This window comes from Eubalaena glacialis, chromosome 4, assembly GCF_028564815.1.
Source record: "Eubalaena glacialis isolate mEubGla1 chromosome 4, mEubGla1.1.hap2.+ XY, whole genome shotgun sequence".
NCBI classification, from domain to species: Eukaryota; Metazoa; Chordata; class Mammalia; order Artiodactyla; family Balaenidae; genus Eubalaena; species Eubalaena glacialis.
This window is the reverse complement of record NC_083719.1, coordinates 66,617,816-66,624,681: the sequence shown is the minus strand read 5'-3', so window position 1 is coordinate 66,624,681 and position 6,866 is coordinate 66,617,816. Positions and strand designations below refer to the sequence as shown.

The 6,866-nt window shown below is 40.6% G+C and overlaps 1 pseudogene; it reads left to right on the top strand.

Annotated features, from left to right (window-relative positions):
* The first annotated feature begins 5,623 nt into the window (after positions 1–5,623).
* Positions 5,624–6,064, top strand: LOC133090530 (small ribosomal subunit protein uS19-like; annotated as a pseudogene).
* Positions 6,065–6,866: the final 802 nt, after the last annotated feature.

Sequence of the window (6,866 nt, the reverse complement as noted above, 5' to 3'; positions counted from 1 at the left end):
CTTTTCCAAGTCTCAGATGAAATGGAAGTTATTATTTTACCACCTATCTTGAGGTAGTTGTGAGAATTAAATGAGATAATGTAGGTCAAGTGCTTCATGGAGTACTTGGCACAAAAATAGTACCCAGTGTTACTTATCATGTTACAGATGCAGAATCAAAGCTAAGGGACACTAAGCAGCACACAGGCCACACAGCTAAGCAATAACACCTCTGAGGTAAGAATCCAGGGTTCCTGACTCCTTAGTTCTTTCACAAAACAATAGAGAAACTAAAAAGGAGAAGCTAGGAATACTTTATTTAATTTACTTAACAAATGGTTATCATGTTTGTCCTAGGCCAGGCACTGTTCTAGGCACTTTATAAACACTAAGTCCCTTAAGCTTCATAGCAACCGATGAGACAGACACTATTACCATCACCATTTTATACGTGAGGTAAGTGACATACCCAAGGTCACTCACGGTCAGTGGGTACTGTGCTGTGACTAGGGGTTCTGAAGAAAATATATAAAATATGAGTACCATTTTACTTAGACCATTTCTCATTAGTTAAAACATATTGTTCTTTCTAATACGCATTTTAATTTTCAAGACATTTAATAGACTACATGGCCTGCATACATCTAAAACCCCCAGTTATCCACAACTAAAAAAACCCTAAAATTTCAGCCTGTGTAATATAAATTGAAAGCCAATCTAGCTAGCAGCAGTTCCACAAATTGTAAATACAGTTCTGTTAGATGAAGACTATTTTCCATAAGGCGAGCCTTACAGAATCTACAGAAAATTAGCCTCCAAATTTCTAAAATTTCCTACAGCTTATTTAAAAACTAACCATAAATGTGCTAAATGTCTTAAACAAAGCATAGAGAACATACATTAGTCTTTATTTGATGACTTTGGTCTTGCCTATGAATATCTGTATGTATCCTATGCTGCCATACAGTGAGATTTCAGGGTTTGCAGCCCCTATACCCTCACATACCCTAATAAAAAGACTCCGATGGCTCCAGAACAATGCACTTGGCCCAGGACAAAGCAAACTAAGGTCATCAGCCAGCAAAGAGATGGATTCTCATAACGTTGAAAGTTTCATCAAAAGATGAGCTACTGAAACCTGGTGGATTAAAGTGAAAGGGAAGAATCAAGGGTTATTCCCAAGTGCCTGGCAAGAGTTACAGGGTGGAGAGGGGTGAAGGATGCCCTGTGCTAAGATGGTGAACTCGGAAGAGGGAGGTCAGCATACAGCACAAAAATAGTTCCATTTTAGACATACTAAATTTGGAAACCTTGTAAGGCATCCAAGTGGAGCTCTCAAGTTTGCCATTAGATCTAAGTTGCGAAGCTTAGAAGTGGGGCCTGGGCTGGAAATATGAATTTTAAAGTTTCCAGCATATTATGGCAATCATCAGATTTGAATGAGATCACCCACACAGGGGGCGTACAGTGAGGAGAAAAAAGCCCTTAAGACTCGTCCTATCAGAGGGCCTGGGGAACTCCAACATTAAAGGCTGAGTAAAGGAGAATTAAGTCAATGAAGGAGACTGAGAAAAAATGGCCACAGAGGTAGAAGGAATACCAAGAGTGTATGGTATGAAAGCCAAAGACAGAAAGTGGTCAACTGTGTCAAATGCTACTAAGAGATGGAACAGGATAAGGCCTAAAAAGAATCCACTGGAGTAGGACCATGGAAGTCATTGGTGACTCTAGCAAGAGCAGTTCCAATGGGGTAGTGGGATGGAAATTATATTACAGTAAGTTGAAGCATAAAGGGGAGCCAGTTCTGGCCATGGCAGAGTATCTTGTACTGGATTAATGCTACGGCTGAGGCCATTATGAGAACTGGATAAAATATACCAAACAACTGCTTGACACTGAAGAACCAGCAATATAGGTGCTGGAATCCTTGAGAGAAGGAAGCATAGAAGGTGAGCTCCACGTCCCCCCTGGATTTTCCTCTGAGGTAGTTTTCCACATTCAAGCATGGGGAAATAGGGCCTAAGTAGACAGTAGCTGTCTTGCAAGGGCAGGACACTCCAGAAACAGATTTCTGAGAGAGAAATTCAGAAAAGGAGCCCTGCATGGGGTGGGACACAAACATTCACCCCATAACACCTGCTACATGCACTGGGTAAGTAGAAGAGTTGAGCTTGAAGGACAGGTCTATATGAGTCCAGAATTGAATGACTGCTCTTTCTCCTGCACCATGCTGCATCCCCCCTCAGCTAATGCCCTGCCCTCCAAAGCTAATACATTCCCTGTGCTCTATCATAAGGGAAAACAAACTAGAGCCTGCAGCCCAAATCTAGCCCACCACTTGGTTTTGTAAATAAATGTTTTATGGAACCCAGCTGTGCATATTTGTTTACACATTATCTATTGCTGCTTTTGCACCACCGGGGCAGAGCTGAGTATGTGCAACAGACACCACATGGCCAGCAAAGCCAAAAGTATTTACAATTTGCCCCTTTACAGAAAAAAGTTTGCTGACCCACATCCTAGCTCATTGCAAAAAGAAATTTGACTGTGGCAATTTATGAAGCTCTCTTTGCTACTGACTTCTTCATCAACTGGTTAAGTACTGTTGACTTACACTCCTTAATATAAAGTAAGTGACGATGCTGATGCTCTAGGAGGGAAGACAGTGGTTGGTGCTTGGAATCAGAAGTAGTACAGCTTCAGTCATAGTGACCGATGTACATAATTAATTTTAGACCTGTAGAACAAAATGGGTCTCCTGGGATAGAATCTTTTAAGAACAGGTAGGTGAGTAGACTCACACAGTGGATCTCGTTCCTCAGAGTAAAACCCAAAGGTCTAGCTCCCTGTTATCTCTCTGAGATAATATCTTTTCCTCCCCTTTGCTCATTCTACTCTGTGCACACCATTCTTGCTGTTTCCTACTGACTTCAAGGAATCTCCCATCTTAGAGCCTTTGTACTGACCCCTCCCTTGGAACCACTATTTCTTCTGATATCATTTTAGCCAAGGACCTCATCTCCTCCAAGTTTTTGATCAAATATTACGTTTTGCATGAGACCTACTCAGACATCATTGACAACGCATTCAGTTTGCCTGCCCCCACTCCACTTACTATTACTTTTCCCAAAGTTGTTTTCACTTTCTCTACTTTGTAATATATTCAGTTATGTTTATTTTTATTGTGCGTCTGTCCCCTAATAGGGCCTAAGCTCTAAGAGGGCAGGAATTATGGGGATTTTTTGTTGTTCACTGATGTTTCCAAAATATCTAGAAGAAAGACTGAAGCATAGTTCCTGCATATCATATATTTATACATTTCTTGAATAAATGCACGTAATTCACATTTTGTTCCAGTGTCATGGAAATATTTTCAGGGCAATTTGGACCTATCATTTGGGGACTGGTCCATGTAAGTTTGACTGAGAAAATCATTTTTCCTTTCCTTCCTTGTCATAATCATCCCTCTCTTTCCTACCCAACAAAGAGCAAGTGTCTCCCAGAGACTTCTGGTGAATGAGATTTTCATAAGTAAAGTCTTCCAAACAACTCATTAACCAAAATATCAATACTTCAACAAAGCTTTTAATCCAAGTTAAAAGTTAGCCCCTAAAAGCTAGACATTGATGTCAAGCCCTTAGGGTTAACCTAGTAGTGTGGAACACTAACTTTCAATGCTATATTTACATCTAAACTCAAGTTACATTATAAAAAATTCACTACTTGATATCCCTCATTTGTGTCAGAACTGGTTGTTCATTCTAAATTAGTTTTTTCCCTCCTTCCAGGGTATCATTATGTTCTTCATGCCTTATTTCTATTATAATAAAAATACATTAAGAGTAACCATACACAACTTCTTGGCTTCACACCAGGTCTGAATGCAGAAATTGGCACCACACATCAGAACAATTACCAACAGCAAAGTCATTTTCAAAGTTCTTTTTCGTGTTTCCTTTTCACTACACAAAGGATTAAATAACACAGAATTTTCTATGCTGTAATAAAATCACCCATTTTCAGCCTTTTAACTGATGGAGAAAATTTGTTTTGTTTGAAATGAAAATAGAAATTATAAGTGCGAGTAGATTAATTCATATCTAATTATCCACTTCTCAGTTTGTAGAAAGGCAATCCCAGGATATTTAAGTTGAAATATTCTGCCTAGAAATCCATGTAATAGAAGCCTGATTTTTCTATAGAAAATATTTCTTATTCTTTTGAATCGTAATCCAAATTTCCAAGTATAGACCTATTGAATAAATTTCCACATACATTCAATTTCATTATTTAAACATATCTCCAAGATGGGGAGGCGGGAACTCTTCTTACAATAAAAGTCTTGGGTTGACTCTTAGAACAACTAAATTCTTGCAGATATTAGCTTACAGTGTTCCCTTTTCTAGCATTCAGATTTGAAACAACCTATCTGGTTTAGTGAAAAATAAGCAAGAATTGTCCAAAGCACCATGCAGGGTTCAGTCACATCTCGGATTATGGGTCTCCTAGAAACATCTCCTCTGGGATCTGCCCTGGCTCTTCAACCAACTAGATATGACATACAGAGATAAGCTCTAGGGAAAAAAACTAAGGAAATGCTATCAGGCCCTTCTAAATTTGTATTCATAGAACTTCCATTATCATGCATGGTGTCCCAAGATGGCAGCACAGTGACTTAGGTATTAAGAACCTGGAGACAAATGGAGAAAGGACACAATGATCTGCATGAATTGCCTTTATGTAAAATGCTCTCCATTTGTAAAAGTCCATACAAAGTACAAACAACCATTTGGAGTCATAAGAATCATATACGTGCAATTGTTTAGTTCCCGCCAAGATAGAGAAATGGAGACCAGATTTACTTTTTTTGTTTTAAACAACAACAAACAAACAGATAAGCTATAGAAAAACAATGGTTTTCAGATACTGAACAACAGGCAGCACCAAACCACAAGCCTTGATAGAGAAACAGGTGAGGCAACTAAAAAAAAAAAAAAAAGCCTTTCCATCTGAATCTCTGACAAGTGGAACTAATTCACAAACTACAAGCAAATATCCTCATTCTTCTTTAATTTTCCAGAATATGGAAAAGCATCCCCTCATTCAACAAATAGGTACTGAGTCTCCAGTATGTTACAGTTACAAACACTGAGGGCTAAGTAAGGGAGACAAGCAAGAAACAAGTAACAACGAAATAAGTAATAAAATTTCAGCTGATGAAGAGTATAAAGTAAAAGATAAAATAGTAAATGCTTCATAGGGACCGAGGACAAAGCATGTGCCTGCGTAGACGTGATAATCAGGAAAGTCATTTTTAAGAGGACATTTGAGCAGAGACCTGAAAAACAAGGCGTGGAGAGCTAGAGAAAGAACATTCTAGATACAGAAAACATGACATATAAAGGCCAGGAGATGAGAATGAGAACAAGACAGAAAACAGAGAGAGTGAAGGGAACCTGGCAGAAAATGAGTCTAGGATGGCAGGGAAGAGTCAGAGTATGGAAAGCCTTGAGGGCCATGGAAAACCTTCATATTTTATTCTCAATGAATCTGCTTTAAATCTAGGAAAGTTTTGAGCAGGTAAGCGACATGATTACATTTCTATAAAAAATAATTCACCCTGGCTTATCGCAACACCAACAAAATGGCCGAAGTGGAACCGAAGAAGAAGCGGACCTACTACAAGTTCACCTGCCTCGGCGTGGACCTCGACCAGTTGCCGGACATCCGTCCTCGGAGCGGCGGATGCAGCTGCACAGCGCGCGCCGCTGAGACCTGGCCTGCGGAGGAAGCCGCACTTGCTGCTGCAGCGCCTGCGCAGGCCGGGGAGGAGGCACCGCCCACGGAGAAGCCCCAGGTGGAGAAGACGCCCCTGCTCGAGGTGATTATCTCGCCCGAGATGCGGGGCAGCATGGTGGGTTCACAATGGCCAGACCTTCAGCCAGGTGGAAATCAACCCTGAGATGATCCGCTTCTACCTAGGCGAGTTCTCCATCACCTACAAGCCCGTGAAACACGGCTGCCTGGCATCAGGGCCCCCCACTCCTCCCGCTTCATCCCCCTCACGCAGCCTGCGGGCCAATAAAGACACAGACTCCCCTTAAAAAAAATCACCGCGACTTCTGTTGGAGAATGGATTGTATTGGGTTAAGAGTAAATACCTAGAGACCAAATGGAAGGCAGTTTTAGGAGGAGGGCCAGAAATGATGGTGGACCAGAGTGGCAGTTCTAGATGTGGGGAGAAGTAATTGAATTCAAAATAGATGTTCCCATTTATACTAAAATATATGCTACATTGCAGATGCTGTTCTAAGTACTTTCATGCAATGGCTCATTGATAACACAACTACCACATAGGGTAGGCACTATAAATATCCCCATTTTAGGAGATGAGGAAACTAAGGCACAGAGTAAAGTAACTTGTCAAATGTTACAAGCTGTTAAGAGGCGAAAAATGGATTTGACCTCAGGAATCCAGCTCTAAGACGCCTCTCTTAACGATTACAGATACTGTAGAACCTACAGGAAATAACTGCCAATCTCTCACTTCAGTCACATGGGCTTTCCTTTGGTTTCTCAAATATGCCATGTTCTTTACTCCTTCAGGGTCTTCACATAAGATTTTCTTTCCCTGAAATGCCCTCCCCACCCCAGATTTATATTTTGCTTTCCTGGTTTTTTTCTCATCCTTCAGAAATCCCCTCAGCTTAAATGTCATCTCCTTAGGGTGGTCTTCCCATTCCATCAAAAGTAAATACCCTCCCCCCTCTGTTATTCTTCCTCACAGTGCTCTGTTTCTTCCTTGGATGACGTAGGAGGGAAGAACAGAGATTTGTATTTGGACATGTTAAATTTGAGATATCTGTTGACATTTAAGTGGAGATGTA